Genomic DNA, 12,855 nt, shown 5'->3' with positions numbered 1-12,855 from the left:
AGGAAAATTTCAAATACATTAAAATAAGACTGCGTACCTCCTCATTCATCTTCAATAATGATCAACTTACAACCAACTTTATATATATACAACCACATCTATACTCCTAACCACTCCCTCAGATTATTTTGAAGCAAAATCAGGCATCATTTCACTTCATCTGTAAATATTTTAAGATCTACATATAAAGACTCTTGGTTTTAAAAATAACTCTAGTAACAACAAAAATTCTTTAAAATCATGAAATAGTTAATGAAGATTCAACATTTCCTGGTTTTCCAATTAAAAAAATAGTTTGCTCAAAAAAAAGATCTTATATAAATAGAGAGTAGAATGGTGGTTACTAGAGACTGGGGTGTTGCGGTGGCCGTTGGGGAGATGTTGGTCAAAGTATAAAAAATTTCAGATAGGAGGAGTAAATTTCAACAGATCTCTTGTACAACATGTTGACTATAGTTAATAATACATTGTATTTTTGAAAAAAGCCAAGAGAGTTGGTGTAAAGTATTCTCATCACAGAAATGATAACTATGTGAGGTAATGCATATGTTAATTAGCTAGATTTAATCATTCTACGACGTACGTATACTTTAAAACATCGCATGGTTCACATAAATACATAAAATTTTATGTCAATTTAAAAGTAAATAAATAAATGTATGATGAGAAAAAAAGTTTGTTCAGATCAGGCTGCAAACCAAGGCTATATACGGTTTGCATGTGTCTTATGTTTCTTTTAATCTACAGGATCTCCTCACTCTATCACTCTCTTCTTGTAATTTATTTGTTTAAAAATATGCTTTTTTTAAATAAAAAAATTCTCCTGTAGTGCTTCTGACAGTATAATTTCTTTCTGATCATATTATCTTATGCTATGGTTCCTTATATCTCCCATGAATCGGAAGTTAAATCTAGATTTGATCAAACTCAGGAGCAATATTTTAGGCAAGACTCCTCATGAGTTGTTAGGTATACTTCCATTAGAAGTCACATGATGTCTAATTGTTTTTTTATGATGTTGTAACCATGGACAAATATTTTGTAGATCTAGTAATTTAAAATGGTGATATTCTATTATTTCTTCATAATTGATTAGGTACAAGACCATTATAAAGAGAAATTTCATTTCACTTATTTGGTTACCTTGAATTTGAAACTGTATAGAACCAACAAGGTCAATGTTTCATTCTTCCTATTGATTAGTTTTCAAAATAAAAAATAGGTTCCCTAGTATTTCCAAATCTAGTAATCAGGTGATATTTAAATAATATCTTTCTGAAATCATGGATCTAAACATTTTTATTATGTTTTAACCCATTATAATTATTATCTTTATTGATGTTCAGATTGCCTTATTTTGACCAGTGGAAGCTGGCAGGTTTTTGAGTCCTTTTATGATGACACTCCATATCTTGGTGGATAGGTTAATTGCTTTCTGACATAACAAAATATTTCAGTTCCATCTTGTCATTTTCCTACCTAAGACCTAGAATAGGCCTTTTTCTTGAAAATCATTTTTTCCCAAGAAGCTTTGTTACCTTTTATTAGGAAATAGTACTTGGAAACCACACTGGAAGCACTACAGATGTTCATAGCTACTAAGCTATCATTATTTCTAGCTCTTTTAAGTGGACAAAACTAGGAAATATTCTTTTCTCAAAAATAAAATATATCATCATCATGATTCATTCTGAACTTACTCAAATTTTACGTAACATTAGTCATAGAAGAAGTTTGGTTTTTATCCCAGCTCCCCCAGTTGCCTACAGAACAAGTGATATAAACTGTAACTACCCTAAGCCCTCAATTTTGTACCTGAAAAATTAGAATAATAAAACCAACTATACACTTGAGCACTCATAAGAAGATATTTGGTCTATCCTGACCATACAGAAAATAATGAAGTACCATAAACCACAGATATATAGAACTAACCATTTGGTTTTATTATAAGAAAATGGAGAAATTCTGAAAGCCACAAAATTATCAATTCCAAGCTAGGACATTCCAGAAGTTAATAGCTAAATACAGCTAGAAAGAACTACTAGAAACTACAGGATGACTGATCACTTTTATCACAAGCTTCTAAGATAGAGCGCTGAGCTCCTATTTCTCTGTTCTGCCTTCCTTCCACTCATGTAAACACTGGTTTCCCCCAAAAGACATCAATTCCATTGTTAGGCCTTCTTCCTGTAAGATCTGAATAAAGCTCCAATGAGCCACAACCAATCTCTTCTGAAGCATTACACCCACTGATCAGGGCTGCCTCAATTGAATATTTCCACTGCAGCAGCAATAGGGCAGACAATTGCAGAAAATCCTCAAAAGAACTACTATAGACACAAAGTTAACTGGCAGTAAAAATCGCTCTGTGACACCACCATCCTATGTTCAGAAAGATAGGCAAAGCTCTCCTCTTTGTCTAGACCTTCCTTTAATTAGGGTCCAGGGGGCCAGGAAAATTCTCTGAAGTAAGTCTGTGCACTGCTCTGGCTTTTGAAGAGTAATGGCTTTGGTGGGAAGAAATATTTTTAAAAATTCAGACCTAATCTAGGAACCCAAACCAATCTAATTAGAGTGTCTGAACACTGAGATGTTCACTAATGAGACTCAAAGAACCAACACAGGAGAAACAATGACTTTTTGCAGCAGGCATTATCAGGCTGCCTTAAATGTGACCCACATTCACTCATGCCCCAGTACCCCAGGAGTAGAGCCATGTCCTTTTTCTAGATTGACTCTTGGCAAGTCTCTCTGGTAAGTTTTCCATTAGGGGGCTTCTGTACTTTCTATTGCTTCTCCATAAGACTCCATTGTTCTCTTTTCTTCTACTTAGTGTCTGACCTGGGGTGCTTCAGATTCCTATGGTTTGAATTCTGTCTTTTTAACTCATGTCCCACTCTACCCAAATCCAGTTACTTGTCCTGTGCTTCTGTGCCTTTGCAAATGCTGTTCCCTATGCACAGAAGGCCTTTCCTCCTCTAAATAATTAATTTATTCTTTCTAACCTCTCAAACTCCACTACAAAGTTTTTCTGAAATCCCTCTGTCTACTCAGTCTCTACTGTGAGGAAGAAATACATGCTTATTCCCTCTGTTCCACCTCTTTACCCAATATTTATCTCTACCACCTCACTTAGTATGGCAATTATGCACCTATATGTGTATTTCCTCTATAATATTCTGAGCCTTGTGTGTAAAGAATATATGCCTAATTTATTTTTCTGTGCCCAATTTTTATCTGAGTTCCTGCACAACATAGTACATTCACAAATATTTGAAGGCCCTCACTACTGGAAGATAAATTGCAGAACATCCATTAAACTAGTGGTTCATACAAAATTATGTGGGAATGTAAAGAAGGGAGAAACTGGCCTGGCACAGTGGCTCATGCCTGTAATCCCAGCACTTTGGGAGGCCGAGGCAGGTGGATCACTTGAGGCTAGGAGTTCAAGACCAGCCTGGCCAACGAGGTGAAACCCTGTCTCTACTTAAAAAAAAAAAAAAAAAAAAAATTAGCTGGGCGTGATGGTGCATGCCTGTAGTCCCAGTTACTTGGGAGGCTGAGGCATAAGAATCAGTTGAACCAGGGAGGTAGAGGTTGAGTGAGCTGAGACTGAGCCACTGCATTCCAGCCTGAGTGACAGAGTGTGAACATGTCTCAAAAAAAAAAAGAAGAAACCACATCAAGCTCCACAAGACACATCCAGATAAAGGATGAAGTAGCCAGCAGGTAAAAATAAAAATAATAAAACAAAATCAGTCACATATAATGAGGGTCTTTCCCCATTACACTTCTCACTTTCTCTGCTGAGAAAGGGTCAGAAAGCAAAAGCCTCCTATGTAAGTACTATGACCTGTATTCATCATGAGGCACATTACTTGGAACACAACAGGTGTTCAAAAACTACTTACTGAATAAATGAAGTAGGTGTGCACTACTTTCAGAAATGTCTCTGTCACTGTGACCTAATAATATCAATCAGGGTAATAACATGCATGTCTATGGTCTTGAGTCATTCTCCACATACATTCATACCTTTGAGTGCATTTTCTCTTTCATTTATATTACTTTTCTTAGTATTCAAATGTATAATGTAGTTACAATACATTTTATAACATATATACAATGTTTCCCTCTACTACTTGTGTATATTTATTATAAATATAGATTTATAGGTGTGTGTCATATACTAAATAATACAGTTAAAATTATTTGATTACTTATCTCTCCTACTACAGTGAAACCTCCATGAGAAAGGGAAGATTGTCATTATTTCGTCCAAACATTTTACTCTCCAATCACCTAGCAGAAACCTAGAAACAGTAGCATCACATAATAATATATGTTGACTCAATAAACAAATGTATCAAAGTTAGCAGATTTGATCCTCCTAGGTTTCCTCATATTATGGTCCTTTTCCAGCCTCATCACTAACAGATATCATGGTGACTCAGGGAAGCTCTGTTTTCCTCACTAAGACCAGAATAGAAGATGGTGCTATCAAATAGAGTTTTTTTCATCCAGAATGAACTCAGCCCTATGCCTTGTCTACAGAATCACTCAGAAAATAATGCAAGGAAGTGAAACAAAGAGAGACATGCAAAAGAAATAATCTTGGCACAGCACCTTGCAAATCAATTTTCTATGCCCTTGTTTCTGAACTTTCCTGTAAGGTGGAGGCTTAGAAACTGCAGTGTTTTCATGATGATTGGATAGCATGTTCTGACACTCACCGCCTTTCCTGGAGTTTCTGACAGGACTGCTACTATTTATCCTCCAGTTTCACCCAATCTGCAGTCTTTCTCATAATGGCTGCAGTGATCCTTCCCTAAAGTTATGTACAGCACTCAAAAACCTTCCTTAAGACTCACTTACTGTGTATCAAACTTTGTTAAATAGCATTAAGATAATGATTGAGTAAACATTTTAGGACAAAGCTTTATTTTCTTTTTTTCCTAATTTTTATTTTTTGTGGGTATATAGTAGGCATATATATTCATGGGGTACATGAGATACTTTAATGTAGGTATGCAATATTTTATAATCACATCATGGTAAATGAAGTATCTATCCCCTCAAGCCTTTATCTGTTGTGTTACAATCGAATTATACTTTTTAGTTATTTTTAAATATGCAATTAAATTATTATTGACTACAGTCACCTTGCTGTGCTATCAAATACCATGTTTTATTCATTCTTTCTAACTTTTCTATTTTTTCTATTCTTTTTTTAACCATTAACCATCTCTACATCCCCCCATTAACCCTCACTGCCCTTCCCAGTCTCTGGTAACTATCCTCCTAATCTCAATTGAATTTAAACAGTAAGTTCAATTGTTTTAATTTTTAGCTCCCACAAAAAAGTGAGAACATGCTAAGGTTTTCTTTCTGTGCCTGGCCTACTTCACTTAATATAATGACCTCCAATTCTATCCATGTTATTTCAAGTGTCAGGATCTCATTCTTTTTTATAGTTGAATAGTACTCCATTGTGTATATGTACCCCATTTTCTTTATCAACTCATCTGTTCATGAACACTTATGCTGTTCCCAAACCTTGGCTATTGTGAAGAGTGCTGCAGTAAACATGGAAGTGCAGATATCTCTTTGATATTCCTATTTCCTTTCTTTTCAGTATATATATGAGCAGTGCGATTGCTGGATTATATGGTAGCTCTATATTTAGTGTTTTAGGAACTCTAAAATGTTCTCCAAAGAGGTTGTTCTAATTTACATTCCCACTAACCATGTAGGAGAGTTCTCTTTTCTACTGATCCTCTCCAGCATTTGTTATTGCCTGCCTTTTGGATAAAAGCCATTTTAAATGGGGTGAGATGATATCTCATTGTAGTTTTGATTTACATTTCTCTGATGATCAATGATGTTGAGCACCTTTTCATATACCTCTTTGCCATTTGTATGTTTTCTTTTAAGAAGTGTCTATTCAAATCTTTTGCCCATTTTTAATCAAATTATTCAATGCTTTCTATAGAGTTGTTTGAGCTCCTTATATATTCTGGTTATTAATTTCTTGTTAGATGGGTAGCTTGCAAATATTTTCTCCCATTCTGTGGGTTTTCTCTTCACTTTGTTGATTGTTTCCTTTGCTGTTGAGAAGCTTTTTAACTTGATGTGATTGCATTTGTCCAGTTATGCTTTGGTTGCCTGTGCTTGTAGGATATTAGTCAAGAAATCTTTGCACAGATCAATGTCCTGGAGGGTTTCCCTTATGATTCCTTCTAGTAGTTGCAAAGATTGAGGTCTTAGATTTAAGCCTCTAATCCATTTTGATTTGATTTTTGTATATGATGAGAGATAGTAGTCTAGTTTTATTATTTTGCATATGGATATCCAGTTTTCCCGGCACCATTCATTGAAAAGACTGTCCTTTCCCCAGTGTATGTTCTTGGCATCTTTGTTGAAAATGAGTTCACTGTAGGTGTGTGGATTTATTTCTTGGTTCTCTATTCTGTTCTATTGGTCTATGTATTAGTCTGTTCTTACACTGCTATAAAGAACTGCCTGAGACTGGGTAATTTATAAGTGACTCACAGTTCCACATGACTGGGGAGGCCTCAGGAAACTTACAGTCATGGTGGAAGGGGAAGCAGGCATGTCTTACGTGGTGGCAGGTGAGATCGAGTGTGTGGAGGAACTGTCAAACACTTATAAAACCATCAGGTCTCATAAGAATTCACTCAATACCCGGATAACAGCATGGGGAAAACTGCCCCCATAAACCAATCACCTGTCACCCAGGTCCCTCCCTCAACACCACCTGAAGATTACAATTTGAGATAAGATTTGGTTGAGGACCCAGAGCCAAACAGTATCAGTCTATGCATCTGCTTTTATGCCAGTACCGTGCTGTTTTGGTTACTATAACTCTGTAGTACAATTTGAAGTCAGGTAATGTGATTCCTCCAGTTTTGTTCTTTTGCTCAGAATAGTTTTGGCTATTCAGGTCTTTTGTGCTTTCATATAAATTTTAGGATTTTTTTCTATTTATGTGAAGAATATCATTGCTATTTTGATAGGGATTGCACTGAATCTGTAGATTGCTTTGGCTGGTATGGACATTTTAACAACATTGATTCTTCCAATCCATGAACATGGAATATCTTATGTTTTTGTGTTCTCTTAAATTTCTTTCATCAGTGTTTTATACTTTTCATTGTAGAGATCTTTTGCTTCTTTGATTAATTCCTAGATATTTAATTTTATTTATGGTGACTATAAATGGGATTACTTTTAAATATCTTTTTTATATTGTTCAGTGTTGGCATATAGAAATGCTACCAATTTTCGTATGTTGATTCTGTATTCTTCAATTTTATTGAATTTATCAGTTCTGATAGCTTTTTTGGTGGAGTCATTTGGTTTTTCCCGATGTAAGATTATATCATCTGTAAACAAGGATAATTTGATATCTGCTTTTCCAACTTGAATGCCTTTTATACCTTTCTATTTTCTGATTGCTGTAGCTAAGGAGTTCCAGTACTATGCTGAATAACAGTGATGAAAGTGAGCATCCTTATCATGTTCCAGATCTTAGAGGAAAGGCTTTCAGTTTTTCCCCATTCAGTATGATACTAGCTTTGTGTCTGTCATATATAACTTTTATTATGTTGTAGTATGTTCCTTCTATACCCAGTTTTTTGAGGGTTTTTATCACGAAGAGATGTTGAATTTTATCAAATGCTTTTTAGCATCAATTGAAAAAATCATGTGGTTTTTGTCCTTCATTCTGTTTATATGGTGTATCACAATGATTGTTTGTATATGTTGAAACATCCTTATGTCACTGGGATAAATCCCACTTGGTCGTCATGAATGATATTTTTAACATATTGCTTAATTTTGTTTGCTAGTATTTTGCTGAGTATTTTTTTTTGTTTATTTTTTATTTTTTTTATTATACTTTAGGTTTTAGGGTACATGTGCACAATGTGCAGGTTTGTTACATATGTATCCATGTGCCATGTTGATTTCCTGCACCCATTAACTCGTCATTTAGCATTAGGTATATCTCCTAATGCTGTCCCTCCCCCCTCCCCCCACCCCACAACAGTCCCCGGAGTGTGATGTTCCCCTTCCTGTGTCCATGAGTTCTCATTGTTCAATTCCCACCTATGAGTGAGAACATGCGGTGTTTGGTTTTTTGTCCTTGCGATAGTTTACTGAGAATGATGTTTTCCAGTTTCATCCATGTCCCTACAAAGGACACGAACTCATCATTTTTTATGGCTGCATAGTATTCCATGGTGTATATGTGCCACATTTTCTTAATCCAGTCTATTGTTGTTGGACATTTGGGTTGGTTCCAACTCTTTGCTATTGTGAATAGTGCCGCAATAAACATACGTGTGCATGTGTCTTTATAGCAGCATGATTTATAGTCCTTTGCGTATATACCCAGTAATGGGATGGCTGGGTCAAATGGTATTTCTAGTTCTAGATCCCTGAGGAATCGCCACACTGACTTCCACAATGGTTGAACTAGTTTACAGTCCCACCAACAGTGTAGAAGTGTTCCTATTTCTCCACATCCTCTCCAGCACCTGTTGTTTCCTGCTTTTTTAATGATGGCCATTCTAACTGGTGTGAGATGGTATCTCACTGTGGTTTTGATTTGCATTTCTCTGATGGCCAGTGATGATGAGCATTCTTCATGTGTTCTTTGGCTGCATAAATGTCTTCTTTTGAGAAGTGTCTGTTCATGTCCTTCACCCACTTTTTGATGGGGTTGTTTTTTTCTTGTAAATTTGTTTGAGTTCATTGTAGATTCTGGATATTAGCCCTTTGTCAGATGAGTAGGTTGCAAAAATTTTCTCCCATTCTGTAGGTTGCCTGTTCACTCTGATGGTAGTTTTTGCTGAGTATTTTTGCATCAATATTCATCAGGAATATTAGTGTATAGTTTTATTGATGTGTCTCTCTGATTTTTGCATCAGGTTAATACTGGCCATATAGAATGAAATTGGAAGTATTCCTTCCTCTTCTTTTTTTTGGAATACTTTGAGTAGAATTGGTATCACTTCTTTAAATCTTGGTAGAATTAAGTAGTGAAACCACTGGGTCCCAGGTTTTTCTTTATGGGAGACTTTTAATTACGAATTTTATCTTGTTACTTGTCATTGCTCTGTTCAGGTTTTGGATTTCTTAATAGTTCAATCTTGGTAGGTTCTATGTGTCTAGGAATGTATACATTGCCTCTAGATTTAGCAGTTTATTGACATCGTGTAGTTGCTCATGGTAGCCACTAATGATCTTTTAAATTTCGGCAATATCAGTTTTAATGTTTTCTTTTCATCTCTGATTTTATTTATTTGGGTCTTCTCTCTTTTGCTCTTAGTCTGGATAAAGGTTTGTTAATTGTTTTTATCTTTTCAAAAAAAATCTTTAATTTCATTTATCTTTTACATTGTTTTCTTTGTTTCAATTTCATTTATTTGTGCTTGTATCTTTATTATTTCTTTTCTTTTACTAATTTTGGGTTTGGTTTGCTCTTGCTATTCTAGTTCTTGAAGGTGTATCATTAAATAATTTGAAGTTTTTCTCCTTTTTTGAGGTAGGCACTTATAGCTATAAATTTTCCTCTTCGTACTGCTTTCACTGTATCCCACAGGTTTTGGTATGTTGTGTTTCCATTTTCATTTCTTTCAAAAAATGTTTCAGTTTCCTTCTAAATGTCTTCATTGATACACTGATCATTCGGAAACACATTGTTTAATTTCCATGTGTTGTAATGTTTCAAAATTCATCCTTTGATTTCTAGTTTATTTTCACTGTAATCAGAGAAGATGAATACTATTATTTCAATTTTTTTAATGTTTTAAGGCTTGTTTTGTGACCTAACATGTGGTCTATCTTTGAGAATTATCTGTGCACTGAGGAAAATAATGTGTATTTTTGGCCACTGGATGAAATATTTTGTAAATATCTATTAGGTCCATTTGTGTTAAAGTTCAGGTTGAATCTGATGTTTCTTTGTTGATTTTCTTTCTGGGAGATCTGTCCAATGTTGACAGTGGAGTGTTGAAGTCTCCAGCTATTATGGTACTGAGGTCTCTCTCTTTATTTGGCTCTGATGAATATTTGCTTCACATATCTGGGTGCTCAAGCATTGGCTGCACACATATTCACAATTATCATATCCTCTTGCTGTACAGACCCCTTTATCATTATATAATTACCTTCCTTGTTTCTCCTTACAGTTTTTGTCTTGAAATCTATTTTGTCTGATATTAGTATAGCTACTACTGCTCTTTTTTTTTGGTTTCCATTAGCATGGAATATCTTTTTCTGTCTATTTTTATTCTGTGTGTTTCTTTACAAAGGAAGTGTGTTTCTTATAGGGAACAGATAAATGAGTCTTGCTTTTTACGCATTCAGCCATTCTATGTCTTTTCATTGGCAAGCTTAGTTCATTTACATTTGATGTTATTATTGATGAGCAAGATCTTACTCCTGCTATTTTGTTATTTGTTTTGGGGTTGTTTTGTGTTCTTCTCTTCCTTCTTTCCTTCATTTCTGTCTTCCTTGTAGTGAAAGTGATTTTCTCTGGTGGTATGATTTAATTTCTAATTTGTGTGTTTGTGTATCTGTTGTATGTTTTTTGATGTGAAGTTACCATGAGGCTTGCAAGTACTATCTTATAACCCATTCGTCTGATAATTTATCACTGATTACATAAACTAATAAGCAAAAAGAAAACTATTTAGAAAGAATAAGACTTACTATTTGATAGCACAACAAGATGAATATAGTCAATAGTAACTTCATTGCACATTTTAAAATGATTAAAAGACTGTAACGGGATTGTAACATAAAGGATAAATGTTTGAGGGAATATGATGGCAGTGGTGGCCTGTCTGGAGCAGCCGCTGCCATAATGCCAACTGCAATGGGGGAGGTACAGCTGGGGTGGTGTACTCTATGGAGCCAGTGGGAGCTGGGAACAGGCAGAAGACCCACCTCCTTCTGAGTTGGCAGAGTAGGAGCCTCGTGCTCCCTGGGTGCAGCTGCAGCCACCCAGCAATGGCTCAACACCTGGGCATCCCTGTGCTCTTGGGGGCAGGGAGCAGGCAGAAGCCTCACCCTTCAGGATGCAGCTGCAGACACCCAGGGGTGGCTATGGGCCCAGGCATCTCTGCACTGTTGGGCGTCCAGGAAGCCCCTCTGCCCTTGCAGGCTCCGAAGTGCCTGTTCCTGCTGCCTGGTCTCTCCCCACTCCTGGCACCCGCTTTGATTTCAGAGAAAATTGAGGCCAAGCCCAGGTGCTGTCACAACCCAACTGGGTGTGCACATGCTCAGGGCAGAACTGACATGCCAGCCTCTGCTGACTCAGCCGCCTCTGGACTTTGGCTGCTGACCAGCACAGAAAGGAGGCCGAGGTGGGGCTGAGCGCAGCTCGGCAGGGGCCTGCAGGCACCCCCTGGTATGAACAGCCTGTGTGCCACAGGCACCATCGACAGACAGCAGGTTGATGGCAGCAGGGGGCAGATAAGCTCCTGGGCAGACTAGTGAAACCCCACCTTCAGGCCTGGGACAGCCCGAAGCCTGGGGACCAGGCTGCCAGTTCCATGGACCAGAATGAGAACTCATGGTGCTTTTTCACAACCCACCCATCGCTGCCCGTGGACCAGTCAGCATGCCCTTCCTCCCCTCTGAAGCCCATAAAAACCCCAGACTTCACCGGACTTGGGCAGATGTCAGGATGACCTGCCTGTGGAGAGGAGCTCCCCACTGTGGGTCTCCTCTTTGCTTAGAGCTGAACACTCATCAGGACACTGCCTGCAGAGAGGAGCTTCCCAAGGTGAGTCTCCTCTCTGCTGGGAGCTGAACAGATGCCAGGACAACCTACCTGCAGACAGGAGCTACCCACTGTGGGTCCAATCTCTGCTGAAATCTGAACACTTGCCAGGACACCTTGTCTGTGGAGGAGAGCTACCCACTGTGGGTTTCCTTCCTGCTGAGAGCTGAACACTTGACAGGACACCTTGTCTGTGGAGGAGAGCTACCCACTGTGGGTTTCCTTCCTGCTGAGAGCTGGACACTCATCAGGATGTCCTGCCTGCAGAGAGGAGCTACCCACTACAGGTCTCCTCTGAGCTGTTCTGTCACTCAATAAAGCACCTCTTCACCTTGATCATCCTCCACTTGTCTGTGTACGTAGACATGGGACAAGAACTCAGGACCCACCAAATTGTGGAGCTGAAAGAGCTGTAACACAAACAGGGCTGAAACACATCCCTTGCCTGCCATGTTGTGGACAATGAGAAGAAGAGAAGAGAGAAGGAAAGAAGAGCTCCAGCCCTTTGGGGAGCCCGGATGTAGACGCTTCCGGAGCCAGGGCTGCCACAACCTCTTTGAGGCTCTATGGTTTCTGGCATCTCCAAGCTTCCAAGTGCCACCATGTTCCCCGGTGCCCACAGTAAAAGCCACTTGTGGTACACCTGGTTCAACCACAGCCTCACAGGGAGCCAGCACGCATGCTGACACGTGGGGCTGCCCTCCCCACCACAGCTGGTGTGCCTGGCTTTGCGCAGTGCCTGGCCCCCATGCTCACTTGCTCACATACCCCTTGCCATTGTGTGCCTGGCTCACCCTGGCTCAAGTGCAGCCTGCCATGCCAGATGGGCAGAGCGAACCCAGTGGGCCCAAGCAAAACTTGGGCAAAGGTACCACTAGTCACAGAGGTTTCTAGCTGGAAAAATGATAACCCAAGTATCTCGTGACAGATGGATACCCCATTCTCCATGATGTGACTATTATTCATTGTATGCCTGTATCAAAACATCTCTTGAATTCCATAAATATACACACTACTATGTACCAACAAAAATTAAA

General features: G+C 38.2%; 1 protein-coding gene across 13 annotated transcripts in view; it reads right to left on the bottom strand.

Moving 5' to 3' along the window:
- The window catches only part of DLG2 (discs large MAGUK scaffold protein 2), a 2,190,999-nt gene that overhangs the window by 1,331,991 nt on the left and 846,153 nt on the right, over window positions 1-12,855 (bottom strand). The gene's annotated exons all lie outside the window — the stretch shown is intronic.

Source organism: Nomascus leucogenys, chromosome 15 (genome assembly GCF_006542625.1).
Source record: "Nomascus leucogenys isolate Asia chromosome 15, Asia_NLE_v1, whole genome shotgun sequence".
In the NCBI taxonomy this organism is placed as follows: domain Eukaryota; kingdom Metazoa; phylum Chordata; class Mammalia; order Primates; family Hylobatidae; genus Nomascus; species Nomascus leucogenys.
The sequence above is the reverse complement of the archived record's forward strand: the minus strand, read 5'-3'. Positions and strand labels throughout refer to the sequence as shown.